Below are 15,070 nucleotides of genomic sequence, written 5' to 3' on the forward strand. Positions count from 1 at the left end.
TGTATATATATATATATATATATATATATATATATATATATATATATATATATATAAAATTTGGCCTCGATTATAACAATACATCAGAGTCAACTCAGATGGACTCTAGCTCACCCATGACCCCCAACAGAGTTAGCAGTATACATTTTTATTGTACAGAAAAGCTTTTTTCAGTATATTTACAGCCTTAACTAAAACTCCCAATCGTACGATCTCAGGGGAGTTGCACCTGGTCCCACTCTATTGGCTTGGCTTCTTCTTGAAGGGAGACTTATGGAGCAAAACAAAGGCATTGTTCCTTCCAGCTGTAAAGGATTTAATCAATTTTTGATTAACCTTGATTAGAAGAGGACAAGTTTAGAGACCAATCATATTAGTCTGCATATTTGGAGAGGACTACCCAGATGTGTTTGTTTCCCCACCAGTACTCTTGTTTGTAGAATGTCTGCGCACAGCAGCCAGAAATGGTGAGAGGGTTTTCTTTTCCGTCCTCTTGGCAGCAGGTGTGCAAACACCCTTAATACAAATCGGTTTGAATGAAAGTGCCGCGCGCCCCAAGCACCAATCGTCGTCACACCCCCTCATGTTCGTTAAGTTGGACTCCAACATTGATCCCAGCTCATCTGCTCATAATCAGTGTCCCTGGCTCAACGGGTTTTTTCCCTCGCTTCTGGTCTCCTGGGGTACTCGTTATAATTCTGAGGCTGTAGACCGCAAGTGTTTTGGGATATAATTGTGCCAAGTGTTCTGCTTCTGTGCAGGCTGACAGCTGAACCCAAATGAAATGCTTCACTGAGCCAGATTATAGGCCAGTGTGCCTCGTTGCTCTCACTGTTACCTGTTAGCAAGATGACTTCTGGGGAAAGTGGGACAAAATGCCTCCGAGCTAAAGGGAAATTGTCAGAGGGCACAATGAAACAACGCCTGCAAAGACAGTTTTTGTCGAGATCCAGGTAGTAAATAAAAAGGTGTGTGTGTGTGTGTGTGTGTGTGTGTGTGTATGTGTGTGTGTGTGTGTGTGTGTGTGTGTGTATGTGTGTGTGTGTGTGTGTGTGTGTGTGTGTATGTGTGTGTGTGTGTGTGTGTGTGTGTGTGTGCGTGTGCGTGTGCGTGTGTGTGTGTGAGTGTGTGTGTATGTGCGTCCCGTGCAATCGTAACCACTTTTCTGCATACACTTTGTTGTTTGAAGCAGTTTTAGGTGAAAGTGGAGCGAATCAAAATGTCCTTTTCACCAGTGGATCAAAGACGTCATGCTGCAATGTGCACACGTCTGCTACAAGCTAAGCTTGAAAGAAACAAGAAGCTGTAGCATCCATTGACAAAAAAGAGAGATTGGCTCTCTTCTGCTGTCCCATGTAAATCCGCTTCAATTCCAAGCCGCGACTCCCAGTTCCACATACGCATCGGCGCTCTGCGCTGACGCTCCTTTCTTCTCATCGTCGGCTCCTCAAGCCATGCATCCATCCAGCCGCAGACTGTCCATCAGCACCGAACTTTCCGCTGAACAAAGCGGGGCTGTGAAAATGCTGCCTATTTCAGGCGCAAGACACAAGCGCCCCGGGGCTGTCCAGCAACGACAGTCAAATGGCGCCGACATTCCTCGCAATCAAAATCAGTGCTGATACGCGTGTGCCGCCGAGAAGGCGCCACCACCAAGCACAGATTCTTCTTTGACGAATGTCGTGGCCAAAAATGCTGAAAACATTCCACATCAGATCCACACGAAGTAACAACAACACCATGTGACAAAACAAAAGACAAAAAATGCAAGGCTCTTGAAGAGCACTTGCCAGCGGCTGTCTACTCGGGCGCCATCTTGGAAAAAAAAGATGTGTAGTCACAGCTTTTAGCAGTGTAAACTTTTCCATTCTTGTCAATCACTCCATGTTCTATACATCTTTTGGGTCACGGATAGGCTCAAATCTATCTCAGCTGACCTCGGGCAAGAGACAGGGTCCTGTCGGTCACCACTCTGAGTGAATGGGATTGAGCACTGACCAAATATTGAGCCAACCTGTGTAGAAGTGCCACCCTTGATAAGTCTCATTTATTAATATATCATTTGAGTTGGACCTTTAAAGCGAAAGTCAAGTCAAACATTTTTTTTCACGATATATGTTCTATGCGCCACCACTAATCTGCCTTGAACTGCCACTTGCTGTCAACCGAAAATGACATCAGAGTGTGAGGTTACGAATGTGATGGCTCACCTATTCTCTGGGTTTGGTCATGTGACTTTCGCAAGAATTCCGTGTTTAGACTAGTGGGGGGCGCGTAGAATATATTGTAAAGCTAATTTTTGACTTGACTTCCCCCTTGAAGGAGGTGTATTTTTTTTTCACAATTTAAAACAGTTGCTTGATGTCTTCCTGGTATAGTTGTGACATGTCCTGCCCGAAAAACTATGGAGCCAGTTCCCAGGTTGGCTACGCTAACTCGGGGTCATGGGGTGTGCCAATCTGTGCATGTGGCACATGCAGTGAAATGGAGCACAACTCAAAATTGCACAAAATTCTGAATGGTTTGCTTTCAGACACATTTTCATGACAATGTGGATAACAAAAGCTATATTTTAATTGCACATATTACGGATGGCAGGCACTGCAGAAACCCACCGTCAAATTCCCTAAACCTTTTGTGAAATGTGTCGTGTCCATATATATTTTTTCCTTCTAGGTAGTGGCCACTTGGCAACAGGACACAAGAATGTGACTCGTGAGGAAACATTGTTTTTTCAGATGGCTTTTTTTGGCATCCAATGACTATTTGGTTTGATTTGGTGTAAATCACCTCAAATATTTACCCCATTAATTGCAAAAGGTTCCATTATGTAGTCCAGCTGGTTGGTATGTTTGTCGGCTGTTTGAAGAAGAGTTAACTGTGGGTCTATAGCTAATATTGCTGGAAGCATTGCTGTTGAGAACTGCACATTTTTGAAAATTATATTTATTCAACCTTTATGTAAGCAGCAAATTTAAAGACTTGCAATTGGCTGGCAACCAGTTCAGGGTGTCACCTGACTACTGCCTGAAGTCAGATGGGATATGCTCCAGTACGCCCCCAAACTCTTTTGAGGATAAGCGCTTCAGATCATGGATGCATGGATCATTAAAAGGCTCGTTTAGATTGAGGTTTCATGATGACCTGGCCAAGCGGTCTGGAGCATCCATCTTACTAAATCTTCATACGGGGAGTGGTAGAGTGGTCGTGTCCCAACCCATCTGTTGTGAGTTCGATCCTTGACCCTTGTGACCATTTTGAGCAGCTTGGCAAGGTACTGAGCCCACCCAGTTGCTCCTGATGCAGTGTCATCAGTAGTTGAAAGAAGAGTCAATGTGATGCGCTTTGAACGCATTGTAGGTGGAACGGTGCTATACAAGTGAAAGCCCATTTTACCATTGACAGGTATGACTCACGCAAACATACATAGGATTTTCATAAAATTAATCAAGTGCAGGATTTGTGAATGCATGCATGAATCAATTAAAAAACAGATGTCATCCAATAGTTTTCTGTTGGCTGTCCTTCAAAATAATGCAAAAAGTTCCATATTGATCAACTTCTGACAAGTCCAACGTAATGTCAAACCATCCATCAATTTTCTCTACCACTTACCATCATTAGGGTCACATGCTAACCTGAGTTTATCACAACCCACTTTGGGCGAAGGGCTGGACGATAGACAATCACAGGACACATATAAACAAACAACTATGGAGACTCACATTCATATTTATGCACAATTGAGTGTCTTTAATTAACCCAAGACGCATGTGTTTAGAATGTGGGTGTAAACCAGGAAAGCACGGGGAGAACAGGCAAACATCGTGCAACATAAATAATCCGCACCATATCGCCTGTGCGGAAAACATTGCTGTGTACGCTTGTGGTTTCTGTGTAAAAATGTAGTCATCCATGCCATGCTGTAAAAGTTGATTAGAACGCAATTTGTGCGTCTGGGTGTGAGGGGAAAGATCATTTTGTTTAATGATCTGCTAAAATGCTTGTGTTTTCCCCGATAACTGTATGGTGCCAAGCTTGGTGACTTGAGGTACAGTGTTGTACCTGAATGAATTCACTGAACAAAAGTTAATGAACTTGTTCAAATTTTGTGCAAACGTGAGTTGAATGTAGTGCATTTCTGACAGATGAATGTTTTTGAGAACTAGCTCAATCTGGTGTCTGAATGGTTTTTGAACGACACTTCATTTTGGTTCAAGTGTGACAGATTTCGTTGGACTCACAGGAGAGAACCAGGCTGAACACAAGGTAAATGAGCCTTCATATATAGGGGGATGAACAACAACCCAACCGACTGAGAGTCGCATGGTCGTATGCATCATCAAAACGGTAACTGTAAAGCTGGGGAGGGGAGGGGGAAAACAATTTTTGTTTTAATTCCTCATTAAAAGCAAGAGCATTCAAGCAACAAGTTTTTCGTCTTGTATTTGAGACTGTAGGGACGAGTGTGGAATTAATGGTTGGCAACAATCGGGAAATGACAGTATTTTGAGCTTAATAGTTCACAGCAAGACAGTGAGAAAAAAAAAGAACAAGAGCTGCAAACAACTTTGAAGGACCCTCGTAGCCCAGACCATTTTGGGATTCTTTGACATTTTAATTTTTTTTTTTTAAATGACACAATAAACCGCTGACATCTGTGTTTCTGTATGTGTGTGTATGTGTGTGTGTGTGTGTGTGTGTGTGTGTGTGTGTGTGTGTGTGTGTGTGTGTGTGTGCGTGTATATATATTCATTCATTCATTTTCCGAGCCGCTTTATCCTCACGAGGGTCGCGAGGTGTGCTGGAGCCTATCCCAGCTGTCTTCGGGCAGTAGGAGGGGGACACCCTGAATCGGTTTCCAGCCAATCGCAGGGCACACAGAGACGAACAATCATCCACGCCCACACTCACACTTAGGGACAATTTAGAGTGTTCAATCAGCCTGCCATGCTTGTTTTAGGAATGTGGGAGGAAACCGGAGTATCCGGAGAAAACCCACGCAGGCCCGGGGAGAACATGCAAACTCCACACATATATAGTTTTTCCTTGCCCAGTTGGAGGTTTGAATCATGGGATGTTGCCAATCGTCAGCTGTGGTCCTGTGAATGAATGCCTTTGAGACTCTTGTGAGTGAGGGCTATACAAATGAAAAAAAACAAAAAAACTTGAATGAACATTAGTCTTGCATTTGGTGACTGGTGACTGAACAGAATGGTCACCAGCAAAAACCAGGAGAAGTTGAATAACAGCAATGTTGTAACAGTCGATTGTCCCCTCCTTTGAGAGCAAAAGCACATTTAATTTGTATGTGAGTCTGGACATGCCGCAGTCTATCATTAACCTTCGCTAACCCTAGTAGTAAAGTCATAATTACCTTTGCAGACAACAAATTTTAATGTAAAATAATCAAATCAAAACCAGTAATAGCGGAAGCAACTAGGACTGTGTTCTTGTGCACTTCCCGATTGTTGTGTGATTGTGTAGTCTTACTCTGCAGCAAAAACTAGTTCATTGTGCGTCATTCGAACCTCGAAATGTTGAATGTCATATTCTCAAGGTCGTCAAAATATTACCAACTGCACCTACCTTCTAAAAGACAAACATATTAAGAAGTAAAAATGATGGATTTGCCTTTCCTCCCAATAGTGGTAATGAAATAGCCAGTTAATCAATAAGCTGATTCGCAGTATAACATTTTGGTGTGACTGTTTGATGACTTGTTGGCTATAAATGATTGTGTCTGGTGTGGTGGTTAGATGGTGACAATCCAATTCAGGCAGGAAAAAAAAAAAAAAAAGCTGTGCAGTATGTTTTCCCCTTACTCCGGCTTCCTCCCACAGTCCAAATACGTGCATCTTATCTTTGCTGCTGGGGTGACTGTTAGTGTTCATGATTGTTTGTCTGTATGTGCCCTGTGATTGGTGAGCAACCAGTCGAGGGTGTACCCTGCTTCTCACCCAAAGTCAGGTCTGCAGGCCCTCTTCGGTGGTATGTGAAAAGAATCACTGCCTAAATAGAGTTTAGCTGTACAGTATTTAACTCTTTTCGTACAACGTGTTTTTCTTCAAACTAGTGATTTTTAACCAGTTACTTATCCACCATTAAAACGGCTGGATCAATGTTGTAATTAAACTATATATTTGAGGGTGCAGTACAATTTTTATTTACATTAACTGTTAAATGCAATTACAGTGCAGAGGTGCAGGGTTTGATTCCAGCTCTGTCCTTCCTGTGTGGAATTGCATGTTCTCCCCATGCCGTGGGTTTTCTCCGGGTACTCCGGTTTCCTCCCACATTCCAAAAACATGCATGGCAGGTTAATGGAACTCTCCAAATTGTTTCTAGGTGTGAGTGTGAGTGTGGATGGTTGTTTGTCTACGTGTGCCCTGCGATTGGCTGGCAACCCGTTCAGGGTGTACCCTGCCTACTGCCCGTAGACAGCTGGGATAGGCTCCAGCACGCACACAGAAAATGGATGGATGGATGTTAAATGCAAAATACTTTAACTGAATTATTCTGTAAGTACTTTCTTTTTCTACATGCAAGTGTAGTGTTGATGTTCAAGCTGTGCATAGCATTTTAGCTGCCTACTATAACATACCATTGCCCACAGTGCCATTGTATTTTAATGGCGGTCATGCTGGTGGTACTTTGGGAGATAAGAATTTATTGAGGGCAGCACTTTGTGTGCAAAAAAATTGTAAGAACAACTGCACTGGACCATGTCAGTAAATACAATACCTAATTTGGTTGACACAAAACCTATCCAATTCATGTGAAATACACACACAAAAAAAGAAGTGGAAAAAGCCTCCATACATGGACACCCGAATAATCAACGTGTGTCTTGTGTGTCTGCGGTGCAGGACACTTCGTGTGTGCGTGTGTGTGTGTGCCTGTCTCTCTCTCTCTCTCTCTCTCTCTCTCTCTCTCTCTCTCTCTCTCTCTCTCTCTCTCTCTCTCACCCCCCTCCCTCCTTTGTCCCTCCCTCTCCCCCTCCCTCACCCTCATACTAGTTGAGAGGTTTTGGTCTGCAGCAGCGGCAGTAAGCGGTGCACATCGCGGTGCGTGTGCCAATCTCCGGAAGAAAACGGATCACCTACTTGACGAACACTGGAGCGGATCTCAATCACCTCTCAGCCACTTTTCCCTTCCTTGCCACCAGCGGTTTTGATTTACTCTCCACAGGTGAGCTCGCGCCGCACTCTTGTGCGTAATAGTTTAGGATATCATGCTGCTGACAGGTGGTCTTGGCAATGGCACTTTCTACAATGTAGTCCAATTAGAATTTGGGGACTTGGAGAGAAAAGAAGCCCAAGTTACTCTTAGTCACTTTACGCGCAAACGGTTCGAGTAAGCTGTTGGAATGGTGCACGTTAATGTGCATTTGAGTGAATAAGTAGACACTTGAATGTTGCTGTTGGTCTCGTATTCCTCTTTAATGCTGCTGTTCATCCTTGGCGTTTTTGTCGTCCAAAGTGGCCGTCGCACACAACCGTGGTTGCGTTTTACGCACACCTAAATATTTATCGATTATAGTAGATTTGCGTCTCCGTCACAAACAAAAGTTCTTAAAGTATATTGTGTGTGTGTGTGTGTGTGTGTGTGTGTGTGTGTGTGTGTGTGTGTGTGTGTGGGTGTGTGTGTGTTTACTCGCGTGTAGGCTCGTGCGTGATCGGTAGTTAGGGCAAGAAATGACCATCAGATAAAAAGTGAAAGAAAACAAATATGAGGTATCACTATACTCATAAATTGTAAATGTACAGTATGTGTGTGTGTGTGTCACTTGTTAAAATGATGTGATCACGTTCTAAAGTTGTTGTGCCTAAAATGAATCCACCGGCACGAAAAATCCAAAATCCAAGTCTGATTTTCAAACCGTAGCCATACATTCCATTAACCCAGCCGCTGGGGGGCAGTGCCCTCCCCTGGGGGTGCACTGTTCCCCAGTGCCGGTCCCAAGCCCGGAGAAATGGGGAGGGTTGCGTCAGGAATGGCGTCCGGCGTAAAACTTTTGCCAAGACGACCATGCGAGTTGGTAGGACGGTTTACAGGGGCGGATGGAAATTACTGACTCGCTGTGGCGACCCCTGAATAGGGACGTGCCGAAAGGAGAAGAAGAAGAAGAAGCCATACATTCCATTGCCCTCTCATTTGCCTATGGCAGCTGCTCATACGAGTTGTGTCCCAGTACTCCTGCAGTAAGTTTTGGAACAATTTTGATGTTGTGATTGTCATTGCATCTGTAGAGAATTTAAAAAGAAACAAACAAAACAAAAGATAAAAGTCGAGCCTGAACTCAGCATTCATTGCGAAGGCAATTTATATTTTAACCATGATTGTGGCTTCAAAAGACACTTTGTCGCGTTCATGTACATAAGGTCCTTTGCTGCAGCCACCACTCTTTCAGAAAATGTTTTGAAAATCATTCTAAGATTCAATGCCAAACAGCAAGCAGACATACGGTGTGACTCATTGGGGATGGTAGTTGTAGTGGAGAGAGGTTTTAATTGAGGTTAGATGCCAATGTGCTGTATGTTATTATTATACAAATAATGCAATCCCTCATATTACACAGACATTAAACATATCTCAGTCAAAATACGGGTACACTTAACATCTATACAAAACCTTTCGCAGCCCTCTCGAAAGAAGCCAGTTTTGGTGAGCAGCCTCCTGTTTTATGCAAATGACCATTGCTGTCCTCCACTGCGGGGAGTGCAGAATGGACAAAAAAATCGCCACAGTTCTTTTGGGCCCTCAATAAAAATGTTAATCATTCAAAAAAAAAATAACTCCAAGTGCCCAAAGTAGACTTGTCAATTTGCATGTGGATTTGTGCTTTGGGAGGATGCAACTGACTCATCGACAAACATAAATACCATGTGATGTCACAGTCGTAGAATTAATAAATAACAATAATGATGATAATAATAATAATGGACGGCACAGTGGAAGACTGGTTATCACGTCCACCTCACAGAGCAGAGGTGCAGGGTTCGATTCCGGCTCCGCCTTTCCTGTGTGGAGTTTTTCGTCTTGTCTCCATGCCTGCGGTGGGGTTTATCTGGCTATCCCGGTTTCCTCCCACATTCCAAAAACATGCATGGAAGTTGAATGGAACACTCTAAATTGTCTCTCGGTTTGATTGTGAGCGTGAACGGTTGTTGTTTGTCAATGTGTGCCCTGGGTTTAACATCAACCAGTTCAGGGTGTACCCCGCCTCCTGCTCCGAGACAGCAAGGGCACGGCCCTCACACGCCCATGACCCTCGTGAGGATAAGCAGCTCGGATAATAATAATACATTCAGTGAAGTGATTCCCACACGAATTCAATTGGATTTGATGCCCGCAGTTCATACAAATACTAATGAATGAAATACAGTGACATCCCAGCACATGTTTGAGGAGCTGAGAAGCTGTCCAGCTGTGCCCTGATCAAATTTGTCTAAATCGCGTTCAACCAGAGGACATGGTACCATCAGGCATAAGGTTCGATAGACTTCCTGCCACCAAATTTTCAGCTGCGCTGGGCGCATGTAAAAGGACCCTTTGCAACAACGGAATGCCCCGCTGGCAGCGCGGACGGGTCACCAAAATTGTCAAACAAGCAAGGCGAGCCTTGCACCTGCACAAAATTCAGAATACACTAGACCAGAGGTCCCCAACCTTTTTTACCCCACGGACCAGTATCATGTCAGACAATATTTTCAGGGACCGTCCTTTAACGCCGGATAGATACAACAATATAATATGATATGACCTGCATGAAAAGTGTGGCATTTTCGAAACATAATAATAAACACGAATCATGACACGAGGAACGTCCTATGTGGCCGCCACATTCTCTGGTCGCTATGGTAGCATTTAAACGTGCCTTCAAAATAAGATACGCCACAAATAAAAAGTGCATGAAAAATACGACTCACCATCGCCGCTTATGATGCAGAGTAGGCTTGGTGCGTGTGAATCTCCCGTTGAGATAAAGCCGTATTTTAAATAGGACTCCTCATGCTGTCTATTAAATGTAGCCTTCTCATTCTTGAAAGTCGTAGGCTCTTCTTCTGTCTTCTGGCTGGGCCCTTTCCCCTTCCCGTAAAAACTTTTCGAAGACGTTTGTTTTTTATGTGGTAACCCATCACGTGACCGAGAAGCGCACATTCACCTGCGTCAAGAGTGGCATACTATAGACCAGGGCTCTCCAACCTTTTTTAGAGTGAGAGCTACTTAATGTGTCCTGATTGTGTGAAGGGCTACCAAATTGATACACGTCTGAAATAACATTTGTACAAATTACATGTGATAATATTAGAATGTGTTATTTTTACTGAATGATTTTAATTTTTAGTCTCTGATCACCTTAAAGATGTCTCACAATACAGCCCGTGTTTGCATGTTTAAATCATAATTTCAACTAGCAAATCACAATCCTAGCCCTGGCGGGCTATTGGTGTGGTCCTCCCGGGCTACCTGGTGCCCACGGGCCCCACGTTGGTGACCCCTGCCGTTAGACGGATATAACAAAGAATCCGGTAATTTTTCAAAATAAAACATCTTTCAGTTTCCGAAATGAATAAAACGGAAGGAATGTAAGTTATTTATTCTTTCTGTACGGCCCGGCACCAAATGAGCTGTGGACCAGTTCCGGCGGTTGGAGACCGCTGCACTCGACGCTCTATGCCGGACTGAAGTACACTTTCCTGGCTTTGGCATGACTTAGGCACACAACCTGATATGGTGTCTATTCAAAGCTTGTTTGACACAACAAAATGAAGTGAAACACTCAAAACAATTCATAAAGTCAGGAATGTTGCAACCATAAAGTGTTTCATTAAGAAATTATGTCACAGGGCAGTGGATTATCAGGCTGAAGTTAGTGGTGTTACAATTGAATTGGGAGACAGTTTAAGTGCCCGCTAGCGCATCCAACTTGCCAAAAAGAAACAATCGCCTGATAAAAACCTGTTTAGCTTTGTCTGACTGTTGACATTTTGGACAGGAAAACAAATATTTGAAGGACCAATTTTACACGTACACTGAGGATGAACATACTGTAGGAACAAGTGTGTCACATTCATTCGCGAATGGCAGAACACAAGGCCATCGTTGCGTCAAGTATCATCTCTTTACATCTTCTCCAGTCTAATGTCCTCCAATGGAGAATTGGGGGACATCTAATTGGGAACATATGGTAGGTGTTTGGGATTATATTTTTTTTCCTGATGGCTTAATCTTAACTATCAGCTATTTTTTGCAAAACTCTTCACAAAAACCTTTTACCAAAATGGCAAAACATCATAGTTATTTTCCAAAAGCAAAAAGATCTTGCTTAACTCTTCAAACCATTGAAAAAATTGTGTTTTGGTATCAGACAATTTACAAAAGCCAATCACACAATGTCTCAAATACACATTAATGGGAAGAATGGAAAAACGCATCTGCTTTTGCTTTCTCTCTGCACATGGAAGGCCATTGCATTGAGGTCACAGATTTGTCATAATTCTGTAAACACACAGGGAACCAAATTTCAAGTACGGTGTTTACTGTCAACATGAAAACAAATACAAAACAGTGTTTATCCATGTTACAGTTTTTGCCCACTGCTTAAACACATTTTGCAAAACTGTGTCAAAACGCGACGTGCTAGCAAATAAATCACACCACAGGGAAATAAACCTTTCACATCTATGTCAAATGGAACGTCTGAACTCAAAACCTAACAATCCTTTGTCAAAATGTCATTCTGAGGACAAAATGGTACCCACTTGGCATCATAGGAATACACACTCTCAGATCAGCATTCTTTCCATAAAATGCAGAAGTCGTTCGTTTTCACTTTTTTTGATTAATTAATTTTTATTTACTTCCACAGAAGGCACTTATTCACAAGAACTAACTCAATACAAAATCATGACAGTAGAGTCTTTTCCAGTGGAGTCAATTCAGTTAAAGTAAAAAGCGCAACTCTGTCCAAGTGGGCTTTTGGATCCATGGATCTGTGCTATATTGACCAAACAAAGTAATGAAACACCAACACGTTTTCATGGTATGTTTGATGAAACTACCACTTTTGTCTGAAAAACAGGAGCATTACCTGTAGACACCCTGCAATGCAGTCCATGTGATACGGTAACGTGATGTGGAATGTCCTTACTTATCATGGATGAAATCGGGAAATGGCTTGGATTCGGATGTGCTCTCTGCCCAGACTCCCTTATAGTCAGGTCGTGGTTTATGATGTGATATACCAAAGTTGCTCTTCGGTCATTTGAAAGAAGAGTCCTTGCATGGCCTATTTGACCACATCTTCCTCTGTCCCTCTGTCTTCCTCTTTCTCTGCCTCGAGCGCTCCCTACCTCCATGCTGGCCAAGTTCTCAAAATGGCTTAACTGAGTCCTTTTTTATAGTGGGCTGATTGGTGTTTAATTTAAGTATTTTCGATTCAACAATGTGTGTTCTATTTTGAATAGATGTGTTTTCCCGGTGGTACATTGAGATTTGATTTTTGAACTAAGCGTGTTATGTATGAAATAGCGTGGAGTGTGCAGGAGCAAGTGTGTTGCAAAAAAAACCACCCAAACAAAGAAAAAAAAGGAGCAAGTGTGTGTTACAGAACTGCGACTTAAGTAGCAAGCAGCACTTTTGTTTAAGGTATGGTCACACTTTGTTTCAGGTATGGTGACAACAACTTCAAGTTATGTGGTTTTGTTTCAAGCATGTGCCTACAGTGTTCAAGCAATAGGCAAAATCTGTAAAACACACACACACACACACACACACACACACACACACACACACACACACACACACACTCAAACAAAAAGTAATTTCACTGAGACGTAGAGTGAGAGAAAAAAAAACCCGAGTCTTCGTCATGTCCTACCTCCTGGTCATTCTATTTGATTACATAGCTCGGTATTGTGGCTCTGATGTCATCAGTAATTCTATTTCTTACTCGCCTTCCACCTTCACCTTCGTGTGCTCCTCTTCCTCCTCTCCCTCTTGCCTTTTCACCTCCATGTATTCTTCCTCGGCCCCCTCTGAATCGCACTATTCTCCCTCCATTGTACTCGGCACCCGACAGCTTACCGATGGCTTATTTCTCGAGCTCAGGTTGATTGCAAAGTGAACTAATGATCTCAAACAGACTTACACTGTGACTGTGTGGTCAGACAGTTGGCAGAATAGTGTAAATAATAGTCATGAGTGTGTCTAGTTTTGCAAGGTGTGTGTCGATGGTTTGGAAATTGAAAGCAGTGAGTGGCGTGTTACAAACTTACAAACTCAGTTCAAAGTGGTGTTTGTGCATGAAGTTTAGCAAACTCTGTGAGTGGTTTGTGATAGATAAGACAAGAAAACCTCTATTTGCCTCACAATGGAGAAATTCCAAATTTACAGCAACAAAATTATGAAAGGGAGAAAGTAGAAGACAAAAAGTATATAAATAAATCTAAAATATAAAATATAAATACAAGCATATTAAAAATGGGTGAGGGGGGTGAGTCCAGGTTTCCAGGACCATCTATTCAATAGCCTGTGTGATAGATATTAACTCATTCAATCCCAGCCATTTTCACTGGAGCAACCTCCTCAATCCCAGCTTTTTACTGGATTTTGACTGATCGAGCAAGGCCCACAGAATATTTGGTTCTAATGCTATATAAACATCGAGCCTACCAAAATAAAGTTTGGACTCTCTTCTTTCAGCAGAAATTTGTTTCTATCTTTTTCCATTCTTCAGCAATCGGCATTACAAAATGGCAAAGTTTCATGAAAATGATGATTCCTGGGCAAAAAATGGAGAAAAAGAGCTTTTTGTAAAAGCATGCATTTCAAGCACGTGAAGCACCACTGCCACCTACTGGTCGCTTTTTTACATGATTTACAATTCAAACGGCTTATTCTCATTCACAGATTGCATCAGACCCTCCTCCTCTCTATGACGCAAAAAAAAAAAAAAGACTTAGAAGTACAAGTATATCCTTGGTAGGCGGGGCCTAATTTTAAAAAGACGTACAAGTACGTTTTGTGGAATGAAAGAGTTAATAGTTTTGGAAATTGTGCCACAAGAATCACTGTTATTTCAGCAAAAGAACTGTAATAGGTGCAAATAATTCTACAAGCTAAACAATTGTTCATGAATTTGCACAAATGTTTTTAACAGCAGTCATACTACCACAACACTTTAACCCTTACAGGAACAGCGGTCACGAGAGTGGACAGCTTATCATGTTATCATTATTGGTGCATGAAAGGGTAAAATTGGGGCCCCATTCAGATTTCATTGAATTTTCTTTTGAGGAGAAGTTATCTTATCACTGTGAAGGAATCTATTCCTTCCTGTGATTTTTTTTTAGCCCCTCTCTGTTGTTGGTTCTGTTCAAACACTTGAAAAAAAGAATGTAGAATGATGTTGAAGGTATTTCCTGCTTACTGTGATTACAATCACCTTTAGTGCCCCTTGACCCCCACCTCGGGAGAGTCCATGAATGCCGTTAAGTTCCCCCGAGGAGGGACTCTTATCTCAAGATTTACGCACAGCGGGAGAGGTCTGGACTTTCCCAACATGCCAAAATCGAATTGCATCGACCTTTCTTTGTTTCCGGGATTTGCATGGAGGCGTAACTCCCCGCCTCTCATTGTCATCTTGTCTCCATATATTCTCATGACTGTATTTTTTTCTGGGATTCCTGACGAAATCTGAAACTCTCAGAAGCCTTAATCCAGGGGTGTCAAAGTCAAATGGACGGAGGGCCAGATAAAAATTTTTGCTGCAAGCCGAGGGCCGGACTGATCGAATGTTCATTGAAAATTTTAAAAATAACCACATATTGTTTATTGAACCAAATTTAATTGACCGAAAACCTAACAAATACATTCCAATACGGTCAGATAAATAAAGCAACATTTTTTTATGGCTATGTCAGTAAACTTTAATTTTCAACAGGCACAAAAAAATTTCCTTTGTATAAAAATACCCATAACATGAATGAAAAAAGCCGATATTATTCAAGGCACTATCACTAGTCCATATTTTCTCTTTTAGCAAAAGTAGGCTAAATTTACT

The 15,070-nt window shown here is 42.3% G+C and overlaps 1 protein-coding gene across 1 annotated transcript in view; it reads left to right on the forward strand.

Annotated features, from left to right (window-relative positions):
• The first annotated feature begins 7,018 nt into the window (after nucleotides 1-7,018).
• The window catches only part of ecel1 (endothelin converting enzyme-like 1), a 54,154-nt gene continuing 46,102 nt past the window's right edge, over nucleotides 7,019-15,070 (forward strand). The window contains exon 1 of the mRNA XM_019861596.1: nucleotides 7,019-7,191. The gene's annotated coding sequence lies outside the window, so the exon portion shown is untranslated. The remainder of the gene's footprint in view (nucleotides 7,192-15,070) is intronic.

The sequence above is a fragment of the Hippocampus comes genome, unplaced genomic scaffold (assembly GCF_001891065.2).
Source record: "Hippocampus comes isolate QL1 unplaced genomic scaffold, H_comes_QL1_v1.1 scaffold122, whole genome shotgun sequence".
Classification (NCBI taxonomy): Eukaryota; Metazoa; Chordata; class Actinopteri; order Syngnathiformes; family Syngnathidae; genus Hippocampus; species Hippocampus comes.